This window comes from Convolutriloba macropyga, chromosome 1, assembly GCF_964194025.1.
Source record: "Convolutriloba macropyga chromosome 1, txConMacr16.3, whole genome shotgun sequence".
NCBI classification, from domain to species: Eukaryota; Metazoa; Xenacoelomorpha; order Acoela; family Convolutidae; genus Convolutriloba; species Convolutriloba macropyga.
Window position 1 is genome coordinate 77,748,136 of NC_134468.1, and position 13,138 is coordinate 77,761,273.

The 13,138-nt window shown below is 34.2% G+C and overlaps 1 protein-coding gene and 2 non-coding genes across 4 annotated transcripts in view; 1 reads left to right on the forward strand and 2 right to left on the reverse strand.

The window, feature by feature from the left end:
* LOC142342925 (uncharacterized) overlaps positions 1-13,138 on the forward strand; it is a 243,881-nt gene that overhangs the window by 206,916 nt on the left and 23,827 nt on the right. The window lies entirely within an intron of this gene.
* On the reverse strand, positions 1,065-1,137 carry Trnat-cgu (transfer RNA threonine (anticodon CGU)). Its single transcript has one exon. It is a non-coding gene; the product is annotated as a tRNA-Thr (tRNA).
* Positions 2,006-2,078, reverse strand: Trnal-uaa (transfer RNA leucine (anticodon UAA)). Its single transcript has one exon. It is a non-coding gene; the product is annotated as a tRNA-Leu (tRNA).

Here is a 13,138-nt window from a genome sequence, read left to right on the forward strand (position 1 = left end):
CGAGTTCTCGAAGCTATTTTAATCTCTCCGTAATATGTCGATATTAATAAAAATTGAAATCTTTATTTTGATTCGCAGTGGATAATATACTGATTTGTGAGTGTTCGAATTAAAATATTAAAGTTTGCGACCAGTGAGGCTCGAACTCACGACCTTACGATTACGCGACTTACTCACTACCGACTGCGCCATGGTCTCGGTGATAAAACAATTACTACCTCTAGTTTTTGAAAAAAAGTGTTAGTGTAATTTTCTAGTGTAAGTCTTAACTTCAGTTAAGCCAGAAACCGAAGCAACTCAGCAATTTCAAATTTTTACGTTCAAATTTAAGATTTTTTGCTATCATTGATTTGAGGTATTTGTTTTAAAGTAAACATTCTGAGACCAAATTACGAGCCGATTGTCAACATTTTAAAATCAACGCTTCGTACACTTGATGGCCAAAGCCCTATAGTTTGAGCACTGAAAACTTGAAACTCCTGAGTTGTGTCAATTTCTTTTGCTGAGTTGTGCCGATTTCTAACCTTATCGAAGTTATGACTTAAACTAGAAAAATAGACTGCCAATCTAAGTTTACTCCTATCAACGATTTTTCAAACAAAATAAAAGCTGGAATTTGTTCCCCGGCTGGACCTTTTTGCAGTCGGCAGCGCGTAAGTTTCATAATCATATGGCTGTGAGTTCGCTTCTCTTTGGTTGCAAAAATTTTGCTTTCATTTCTAACACGCAAGTCAAAAAAGTATTTAGCTAATATTTGATAAATCTCTGTTTGTTCCTGCTGTTATCGTTCACAATAAATCACACGAGAATTCAATTGTTCTATTCTCAGCCCAGTTTTGTAATAGAGTTAGGAAAAGTTTATTCGGCTATCTAAGCCGGCGTCAACTCCTAGCTGTTTGATTAAGAAAATTCTGAAGAAGTCTCGATCATTCATTCTAACGAGTTCTCCAATCTATTTTAATCTCTCCGTAATATGTCGATATTATTAAAAATTGAAATCTTTATTTTGATTCGTAGTGGATAATATATTGATTTGTGAGTGTTCGAATTAAAATATTAAAGTTTGCGACCAGTGAGGCTCGAACTCACGACCTTAAGATTACGCGACTTACTCACTACCGACTGCGCCATGGTCGCTGTGATGAAACAATTACTACCTCTAGTTTTTGAAAAAAAGTGTTAGTGTATTTTTCTAGTGTAAGTCTTAACTTCAGGTATGTCAGAAACCGAAGCAACTCAGCAATTTCAAATTTTTACGTTCAAATTTAAGATTTTTGCTATCATTGATTTGAGGTATTTTCTTTAGAGTAAACATTCTGAGACCAAATTACGAGCCGATTGTCAACATTTTAAAATCAACGCTTCGTACACTTGATAGCCAAAGCCCTATAGTTTGAGCACTGAAGACTTGAAACGCCTGAGTTGTGTCAATTTCTTTTGCTGAGTTGTGCCGATTTCTAACCTTATCGAAGTTATGACTTAAACTAGAAAAATAGACTGCCAATCTAAATTTACTCCTATCAACGATTTTTCAAACAAAATAAAAGCTGCAATTTGTTCCCCTGCTGGACCTTTTTGCAATCGGCAGCGCGTAAGTTTCATAATTATATGGCTGTGAGTTCGCTTCTCTTTGGTCTCAAAAATTTTGTTTTCATTTCTAACACGCAAGTCAAAAGAGTATTTAGCTAATATTTGATAAATCTCTGTTTGTTCCTGCTGTTATCGTTTACAATAAATCACACAAGAATTCAATTGTTCTATTCTCAGCCCGGTTTTGTAATATTAGTGTTAGGAAAATTTTATTTGGCTATCTAAGCCAGCGACAACTCAGATGTTTGATTAAGAAAATTCTAAAGAAATAACGAGCATTCAATCTAACGAGTTCTCCAATCTATTTTAATCTCTCCGTAGTATGTAGATGTTATTAAAAATTGAAAACTTAAAATTATGATTCGTAGTGGATAATTTATTGATTTGTGAGTGGTAGAATTAAAATCTTGAAGTTTGCGACTAGTGAGGCTCGAACTCACGCCCTTAAGATTTTAAGACTTACGCGCTGCCGGCTGCGCCATGGTCGCGGTGATGCAGAAATTACTACCTCTAGCTTTTTTTGAAAAAAATGTTAGTGTATTTATCTAGTGTAAGTCATAACTTCAGTTAAGTCAGAAATCGAATCAACTCCGCAATTTCAAATTTTTACGTTGAAATTTTAGGTTTTTTGCTATCATAGATTTAAGTTATATGTCTTAGAGTAAACATTCTGAGACCAAATGACGAGCCGATTGTCAACTTTTTAAAATCAACACTTCGGACACAAGATAGCCAAAGCCTTATAGTTTGAGCACTGAAATTCCTGAGTTGTGTCAATTTATTTTGCTGAGTTGTGCCGATTTCTAACATAATCAAAGTTATGACTTAAACTAGAAAAATAGACTGCCAATATAAGTTTACTCCTACCAACGATTTTTCAAATAAAATAAAAGCTGGAAATTGTTCCCCTGCTGGACCCTTTTGCAGTCGGCAGCGCGTAAATTTCATAATCTTATGGTTGTGAGTTCGCTTCTCACTGGTCGCAAAAATTTTATTTTCATTTCTAACACTGAAAAGTCAGAACAGTATTTTGAGAAAATTTGATAAATTTCTGTTTGTTCCTGCTGTTATCGTTTACAATAAATCACACAAGAAATCAATTGTTCTATTCTTAGCCCGGTTTTGTAACATTAGAGTAAGGAAAAGTTTATTCGGCTATCTAATCGGCGTCAACTCCTAGCTGTTTGATTAATAAAATTCTGAAGAAGTGTCGATCATTCATTCTAACGAGTTCTCCAAGCTATTTTAATCTCTCCGTAATATGTCGATTTTATTAAAACTTGAAATCTTTATCTTGATTCGTAGTAGATAATATATTGATTTGTGAGTGGTAGAATTCAAATCTTAAAGTTTGCGACCAATGAGGATCGAACTCACGCCCTTAAGATTATGCGACTTACGCGCTGCCGACTGCGACATGGTCGCGGTGAAGCGGAAATTACTACCTATTTTTAAAAAAAATGTTAGTTTATTTCTCCAGTGTAAGTCATAAATTTAGTTAAATCAGAAATCGAAGCAACTCAGCAATTTCAAATTTTTACGCTCAAATTTTAGGTTTTTTGCTATCATAGATTTGAGGTATTTATTTTAGAGTGGACACTCTGAGACCAAATGACGAGCCGATTGTCAACTTTTTAATATCAACACTTCGGACGCATGATAGATAGAACCCTATAATTTGAGCACTGAAAACTTGAAATCCCTGGGTTGTGTCGATTTCTAACCTAATTGAAGTTATGACTTCAACTAGAAAAATAGACTGCCAATCTGAGTTTACGCATATCAACGATTTTTCAAATAAAACAAAGGCAGGAAATTGTTCCCGTGCTGGACCCTTTGTTGTCAGCAGCGCGTAAGTTTCATAATCTTATGGTTGTGAGTTTCTTCTCACTGGTCGCAAAAATTTTAATTTCATTTCTAACACTGACAAGTCAAAAGAGTAACTATCTAATATTTGATAAGTCTCTGTTTGTTCCTGCTATTATCGTTCACAATAAATCACACAAGAATTCAATTGTTCTTTTCTCAGCCCAGTTTTGTATTATTAGAGTTAGGAAAAATTTATTCGGCTTTTTCCTCCTAGCTGTCTGTCTCATTAAGAAAATTCTGAAGAAGTGTCGATCATTCATTCTAACGAGTTCTCCAGGCTATTTTAATCTCTCCGTAATATGTCGATATTATTAAAAATTGAAATCTTTAAATTATGATTCGTAGTGGATAATATATTTGTTTGTGAGTGTTAGAAATAAATTCATTAAGTTTGCGAGCAGTGAGGATCGAACAGTTGACCTTATGTTATGAGACTTACGCGCTGCCGACTGCGCCATGGTGGTGGTGAAGAAGAAACTAGTTCCTTCTTTTTTAAAAAGAAAATGTTAGTGTGTTTATATAGTGTAAGTCATGACTTCAGTTAAGTCAGAAATCGAAGCAACTCAACAATTTCAAATTTGTGTTTAAATTTTTGCTATCATATGTTTGAGGTATTTGTTTTAGAGTAAACATTCTGAGATCAAATTACGAGCCGATTGTCAACATTTTAAAATCAACACTTCGGACACAAGATAGCCAAAGCACTACAGTTTGAGCACTGAAAACTTGAAATTCCTGAGTTTTGTCAATTTCTTTTGCTGAGTTGTGCCGATTTCTAACCTAATCAAAGTTTTTACTTAAACTAGAAAAATGGACTGCCAATATAAGTTTACTCCTACCAACAATTTTTCAAATAAAATAAAAGCTGGAAATTGCTCCCCTGCTGGACCCTTTTGCAGTCGGCAGCGCGTAAGTTTCATAATCTTATGGTTGTGAGTTCGCTTCCCACTGGTCACAAGAATTTTATTTTCCTTTCTAACATTGACAAGTCAAAAGAGTATTTCGATAAAATTTGATAAATTTCAGTTTGTTCCTGCTATTATCGTTCACAATAAATGACACAAGAATTCAATTGTTCTATTCTCATCCCAGTTTTGTAATATTGGAGTTAGGAAAATTTTATTAGGCTATCTAAGCCGACGGCAACTCTAGCTGTTTGACTATGAAAATTCTAAAGAAATGTCGATCATTCGTTCTAACGAGCTCTCCAAGCTATTTTAATCTCTCCTGAACATGTCGATATTATTAAAAATTTAAATCTATAAATTATGGTTCGTAGTGGATACTATATTGATTTGTGAGTGGTAGAATTAAAATATTAAAGTTTCCGACCAGTGAGGCTCGAACTCACGACCTTAACTTTACGCGACTTACTCACTACCGACTGCGCCATGGTCCCGGTGATGAAACAATTACTACCTCTTTTTTTAAAAAAAAAATGTCAGTGTTTTTTTCTAGTGTAAGTCATAACTTCAGTTAAATCAGAAATCGGAGCAACTCAGCAATTTCAAATTTTTACGTTCAAAATTTAGATTTTTTGCTATCGTAGATTTGAGGTATTTGTTTCAGAGTGGACATTCTGAGACCAAATGACGAGCCGATTGTCAACATTTCAAAATCAACACTTCGGACCCATGATAGATAAAACCCTATACTTTGAGCACTGAAAGCTTGAAATCCCTGAGTTGTGTCGATTTCTAACCTAATTGAAGTTATGACTTCAACTAGAAAAATAGACTGCCAATCTAAGTTTACTCATATCAACGATTTTTCAAATAAAACCAAAGCAGGACAGTGTTCCCCTGCTGGACCCTTTTGCTGTCAAAAGCGCGTAAGTTTCATAATCTTATGGTTGTGAGTTCATCCTCACTGGTCGCAAAAATTTTAATTCTGTTTCAAACACTGACAAATCAAAAAGAGCAACTTGCTAATATTTGGTAAATTTCAGTTTGTTCCTGCTATTATCGTTCACAATAAATGACACAAGAATTCAATTTTTCTATTCTCATCCCAGTTGTGTAATATTAGAGTTCGGAAAATTTTATTAGGCTATCTAAGTCGGCGGCAACTCCTAGCTGTTTGACTATGAAAATTCTAAAGAAATGTCGATCATTCATTCTAACGAGCTCTCCAAGCTATTTTAATCTCTCCGTAATATTTCGATATTATTAAAAATTGAAATCTTTTAATTATGATTCATAGTGGATAATAAATTGATTTGTGAGTGGTAGAATTAAAATCCTAAAGTTTGCGACCAGTGAAGCTCGAACTCACGACCTTGAGATTATGCGACTTACGCGCTGCCGACTGCGCCATGGTCGCGTTGAAGAGGAAATTACTACCTTTTCTATGTTTTATAATCTTATGGTTGTGAGTTCATTCTCACTGGTCGCAAAAATATTTAATTTTGTTTCAAACACTGACAATTTTGTTTCAAACACTGACCAGTGAAGCTCGAACTCACAACCTTGAGATTATGCGACTTACGCGCTGCCGACTGCGCAATGGTCGCGGTGAAGATGAAAATACTACCTTTTTTTTAAAAAATTGTCAGTGTATTTTTCTAGTGTAAGTCATAACTTCAGTTAAATCAGAAATCGAAGCAACTCAGCAATTTCAGATTTTAATTTTGTTTCAAACACTGACAAATCAAAAAGAGCAACTGGCTAATATTTGATAAATTTCTGTTTGTTCCTGCTATTATCGTTCACAATAAATTATCGTTTGATAAATTTTTGATAAATTTCTGTTTGTTCCTGCTATTATCGTTCACAATTGTTCTATTCTCATCCCAGTTTTGTAATATTGTTTCATCTATTCTTATCCCAGTTTTGTTTCAAACACTGACCAGTGAAGCTCGAACTCACAACCTTGAGATTATGCGACTTACGCGCTGCCGACTGCGCAATGGTCGCGGTGAAGATGAAAATACTACCTTTTTTTTTTAAAAAATTGTCAGTGTATTTTTCTAGTGTAAGTCATAACTTCAGTTAAATCAGAAATCGAAGCAACTCAGCAATTTCAGATTTTAATTTTGTTTCAAACACTGACAAATCAAAAAGAGCAACTGGCTAATATTTGATAAATTTCTGTTTGTTCCTGCTATTATCGTTCACAATAAATTATCGTTTGATAAATTTTTGATAAATTTCTGTTTGTTCCTGCTATTATCGTTCACAATTGTTCTATTCTCATCCCAGTTTTGTAATATTGTTTCATCTATTCTTATCCCAGTTTTGTTTCAAACACTGACCAGTGAAGCTCGAACTCACAACCTTGAGATTATGCGACTTACGCGCTGCCGACTGCGCAATGGTCGCGGTGAAGATGAAAATACTACCTTTTTTTTTAAAAAATTGTCAGTGTATTTTTCTAGTGTAAGTCATAACTTCAGTTAAATCAGAAATCGAAGCAACTCAGCAATTTCAGATTTTAATTTTGTTTCAAACACTGACAAATCAAAAAGAGCAACTGGCTAATATTTGATAAATTTCTGTTTGTTCCTGCTATTATCGTTCACAATAAATGACACAAGAATTCAATTGTTCTATTCTCATCCCAGTTTTGTAATATTAGAGTTCGGAAAATTTTATTAGGCTATCTAAGCCGGCGGCAACTCCTACCTGTTTGACTATGAAAATTCTAAAGAAATGTCGATCATTCATTCTAACGAGCTCTCCAAGCTATTTTAATCTCTCCGTAATATTTCGATATTATTAAAAATTGAAATCTTTTAATTATGATTCATAGTGGATAATAAATTGATTTGTGAATGGTAGAATTAAAATCCTAAAGTTTGCGACCAGTGAAGCTCGAACTCACGACCTTGAGATTATGCGACTTACGCGCTGCCGACTGCGTCATGGTCGCGTTGAAGAGGAAATTACTACCTTTTTTTAAAAAATTGTCAGTGTATTTTTCTAGTGTAAGTCATAACTTCAGTTAAATCAGAAATCGAAGCAACTCAGCAATTTCAAATTTTTACGTTCAAATTTTAGGTTTTTTGCTATCATAGATTTGAGGTATTTATTTTGGAGTGGACACTCTGAGAACAAATGACGAGCCGATTGTCAACTTTTTAAAATCAACACTTCGGATGCATGATAGAAAGAACCCTATACTTTGAGCACTGAAAACTTGAAATCCCTGAGTTGTGTCGATTTCTAATCTAATTGAAGTTTTGACTCAAACTAGAAAAATAGACTGCCAATCTAAGTTTACTCATATCAACGATTTTTCAAATAAAACAAAGGCAGGAAATTGTTCCCGTGCTGGACCATTTGCTGTCAGTAGCGCGTAAGTTTCATAATCTTATGGTTGTGAGTTTCTTCTCAGTGATCGCAAAAATTTTAATTTTCTTTCAAACACTGACAAATCAGAAGAGCAACTGGCTATTATTTGATAAATTTCAGTTTGTTCCTGCTATTATCGTTCACAATAAATGACACAAGAATTCAATTGTTCTATTCTCATCCCAGTTTTGTAATATTAGAGTTAGGAAAATTTTAGGCTATCTAAGCCGGCGACAACTCCTAGCTGTTTGACTATGAAAACTCTAAAGAAATGTCGATCATTCATTCTAACGAGCTCTCCAAGCTATTTTAATCTCTCGGTATTATTTCGATATTACTAAAAATTGAAATCTTTTAATTATGATTCATAGTGGATAATAAATTGATTTGTGGGTGGTAGAATTAAAATCCTAAAGTTTGCGACCAGTGAAGCTCGAACTCACGACCTTGAGATTATGCGCCTTACGCGCTGCCGACTGCGCCATGGTCGCGTTGAAGAGGAAATTACTACCTTTTTTTAAAAAAATGTCAGTGTATTTTTCTAGTGTAAGTCATAACTTCAATTAAATCAGAAAGCGAAGCAACTCAGCAATTTCAATTTTTTACGTTCAAAATTTAGGTTTTTTGCTATCATAGATTTGAGGTATTTATTTCAGAGTGGACATTCTGAGACCAAATCACAAGCCGATTGTCAACATTTTAAAATCAACACTTCTGACGCATGATAGATAAAACCCTATACTTTGAGCACTGAATGCTTGAAATCCCTGAGTTGTGTCGATTTCTAATCTAATTGAAGTTTTGACTTAAACTAGAAAAATAGACTGCCAATCTAAGTTTACTCATATCAACGATTTTTCAAATAAAACAAAAGCAGGACATTGTTCCCCTGCTGGACCCTTTTGCTGTCAAACGCACGTAAGTTTCATAATCTTATGGTTGTGAGTTCGTTCTCACTGGTCGCAAAAGTATTTAATTTTGTTTCAAACACTGACAAATCAAAAAGAGCAACTGGCTAATATTTGATAAATTTATGTTTGTTCCTGCTATTATAGTTCACAATAATTGACAAGAATTCAATTGTTCTATTCTCATCCCAGTTTTGTAATATTAGAGTTAGGAAAATTTTAGGCTATCTAAGCCGGCGACAACTCCTAGCTGTTTGACTATGAAAACTCTAAAGAAATGTCGATCATTCATTCTAACGAGCTCTCCAAGCTATTTTAATCTCTCCGTAATATTTCGATATTATTGAAAATTGAAATCTTTAAATTATGATTCGTAGTGGATAATATATTGATTTGTGAGTGGTAGAATTAAAATCTTAAAGTTTGCGACCAGTGAAGCTGGAACTAACAACCTTGAGATTACGCGACTTACGCGCTGCCGACTGCGCAATGGTTGCGGTGAAGAAGAAAGTACTACCTCTTTTTAAAAAAAATTTCAGTGTATTTTTCTAGTGTAAGTGGTAACTTCAGTTAAATCAGAAATCGAAGCAACTCAGCAATTTCAAATTTTCACGTTCAAATTTTAGGTTTTTTGCTATCATAGATTTGAAGTATTTATTTTAGAGTGGACACTCTGAGACCAATTGACGAGCCGATTGTCAACATTTTAAAATCAACATTTCGGACGCATGATAGATAAAACCCTATTCTTTGAGCACTTGAAAGCTTGAAATCCTTGAGTTGTGTCGATTTCTAATCTAATTGAAGCTATGACTTAAACTAGAAAAATAGACTGCCAATCTAAGTTTACTCATATCAACGATTTTTCAAATAAAACAAAAGCAGGACTTTGTTCCCCTGCTGGACCCTTTTGCTGTCAAAAGGCGTAAGTTTCATAATCTTATGGTTGTGAGTTCATTCTCGCTGGTCGCAAAAATTTTAATTTTGTTTCAAACACTGACAAATCAAAAAAGCAACTGCTATTATGCTATATAAGCCGGCGGCAACTCCTAGCTGTTTGACTATGAAAATTCTAAAATGTCGATCATGCATTCGAACGAGCTCTCCAAGCTATTTTAATCTCTCCGTAATATGTCGATATTATTAAAAATTAAAATCTTTAAATTATGATTCGTAGTGGATAATATATTGATTTGTGAGTGTTAATTTAATTCATAAAGTTTGCGAACAGTGAGGATCGAACCGTTGACCTTAAGATTATGAGACTTTCGCGCTCGAATTTTGACGGTCAAATTATAGGGTTTTTGCTATCATAGATTTGAGAAATTTATTTTAGAGTTAACATTCTGAGACCAAATTACGCGCCGATGGTCAACTTTCTAAAATCAACACTTCGGACACATGGTTACAAAAACCCTAAAATTTGAGCACTGAAAACTAGAGCTTCCTGTGTTGTGTCAATTTCTTTTGCTGAGTTGTGCCGATTTTGAACCTAATCGAAGTTATGAATTAAACTAGAAAAATAGACTGCCAATCTAAGTTTACTCCTATCAACGATTTTTCAAATAAAATAAAAGCAGGACTTTGTTCCCCTGCTGGACCCTTTTGCTGTCAAAAGGCGTAAGTTTCATAATCTTATGGTTGTGAGTTCATTCTCACTGGTCGCAAAAATTTTAATTTTGTTTCAAACACTGACAAATCAAAAAAGCAACTGCTATTATGCTATATAAGCCGGCGGCAACTCCTAGCTGTTTGACTATGAAAATTCTAAAATGTCGATCATGCATTCGAACGAGCTCTCCAAGCTATTTTAATCTCTCCGTAATATGTCGATATTATTAAAAATTGAAATCTTTAAATTATGATTCGTAGTGGATAATATATTGATTTGTGAGTGTTAATTTAATTCATAAAGTTTGCGAACAGTGAGGATCGAACCGTTGACCTTAAGATTATGAGACTTTCGCGCTCGAATTTTGACGGTCAAATTATAGGGTTTTTGCTATCATAGATTTGAGAAATTTATTTTAGAGTTAACATTCTGAGACCAAATTACGCGCCGATGGTCAACTTTCTAAAATCAACACTTCGGACACATGGTTGCAAAAACCCTAAAATTTGAGCACTGAAAACTAGAGCTTCCTGTGTTGTGTCAATTTCTTTTGCTGAGTTGTGCCGATTTCTAACCTAATCGAAGTTATGCCTTAAACTAGAAAAAAAGACTGCCAATATAAGTTTACTCATATCAACGATTTTTCAAATGAAACAAAAGCAGGACTTTGTTCCCCTGCATGACCTTTTTGCTGTCAAAAGGCGTAAGTTTCATAATCTTATGGTTGTGAGTTCATTCTCACTGGTCGCAAAAATTTTAATTTTGTTTCAAACACTGACAAATCAAAAAAGCAACTGCTATTATGCTATATAAGCCGGCGGCAACTCCTAGCTGTTTGACTATGAAAATTCTAAAATGTCGATCATGCATTCGAACGAGCTCTCCAAGCTATTTTAATCTCTCCGTAATATGTCGATATTATTAAAAATTGAAATCTTTAAATTATGATTCGTAGTTGATAATATATTGATTTGTGAGTGTTAATTTAATTCATAAAGTTTGCGAACAGTGAGGATCGAACCGTTGACCTTAAGATTATGAGACTTTCGCGCTCGAATTTTGACGGTCAAATTATAGGGTTTTTGCTATCATAGATTTGAGAAATTTATTTTAGAGTTAACATTCTGAGACCAAATTACGCGCCGATGGTCAACTTTCTAAAATCAACACTTCGGACACATGGTTGCAAAAATCCTAAAATTTGAGCACTGAAAACTAGAGCTTCCTGTGTTGTGTCAATTTCTTTTGCTGAGTTGTGCCGATTTCTAACCTAATCGAAGTTATGCCTTAAACTAGAAAAAAAGACTGCCAATATAAGTTTACTCATATCAACGATTTTTCAAATAAAACAAAAGCAGGACTTTGTTCCCCTGCATGACCCTTTTGCTGTCAAAAGGCGTAAGTTTCATAATCTTATGGTTGTGAGTTCATTCTCACTGGTCGCAAAAATTTTAATTTTGTTTCAAACACTGACAAATCAAAAAAGCAACTGCTATTATGCTATATAAGCCGGCGGCAACTCCTAGCTGTTTGACTATGAAAATTCTAAAATGTCGATCATGCATGCGAACGAGCTCTCCAAGCTATTTTAATCTCTCCGTAATATGTCGATATTATTAAAAATTGAAATCTTTAAATTATGATTCGTAGTGGATAATATATTGATTTGTGAGTGTTAATTTAATTCATAAAGTTTGCGAACAGTGAGGATCGAACCGTTGACCTTAAGATTATGAGACTTTCGCGCTCGAATTTTGACGGTCAAATTATAGGGTTTTTGCTATCATAGATTTGAGAAATTTATTTTAGAGTTAACATTCTGAGACCAAATTACGCGCCGATGGTCAACTTTCTAAAATCAACACTTCGGACACATGGTTGCAAAAACCCTATAATTTGAGCACTGAAAACTAGAGCTTCCTGTGTTGTGTCAATTTCTTTTGCTGAGTTGTGCCGATTTCTAACCTAATCGAAGTTATGCCTTAAACTAGAAAAATAGACTGCCAATATAAGTTTACTCATATCAACGATTTTTCAAATAAAACAAAAGCAGGAAATTGTTCCCTGCTGGACCCTTTTGCTATCAACACCTCGTAAGTTTCATAATCTTATGGCTGGGAGTTCATTCTCACTGGTCGCAAAATCTTTAATTTTATTTCAAACACTTACACGTCAAAAAGAGTAACTGGCTAGTATTTGATAAATTTTTGTTTGTTCCTGCTATTATCGTTCACAATAAATCACACAACAATTCAATTGTTCTATTCTCAGCCCAGTTTTGTAATATTAGAGTAAAGACAATTTTATTTGACTATCTAAGCCGGCGGCAACTCCTAGCTGTTTGATTAAGAAAATTCTGAGGAAGTGTCGATCATTCATTCTAACGAATTCTCCCAGCTCTTTTAATCTCTTCGTAATATGTCGATATTATTAAAAATTGAAGTGTTTAAATTATGATTTAAAGTGGATATTATATTGATTTGTGAGTGTTAGAATTATAATCATAAATTTTGCGACCAGTGAGGATCAAGTTAAAATTTTGTGAGTTAAAATTTTGAGACTTACGCGCTACCGACTGCGCCATAGTTGCGCTACCGACTGCGCCATTGAGACTTACGCGCTACCTAGCTGTCTGATTAAGAAACTTCTGAAGAATTGTTGATCATTCATTCTAACGAGTTCTCCAAGCTATTTTAATCTCTCCGTAATATGTCGATATTATTAAAAATTGAAATCTTTAAATTATGATTCGTAGTGGATAATATATTGATTTGTGAGTGTTAATTTAATTCATAAAGTTTGCGAACAGTGAGGATCGAACCGTTGACCTTAAGATTATGAGACTTTCGCGCTCGAATTTTGACGGT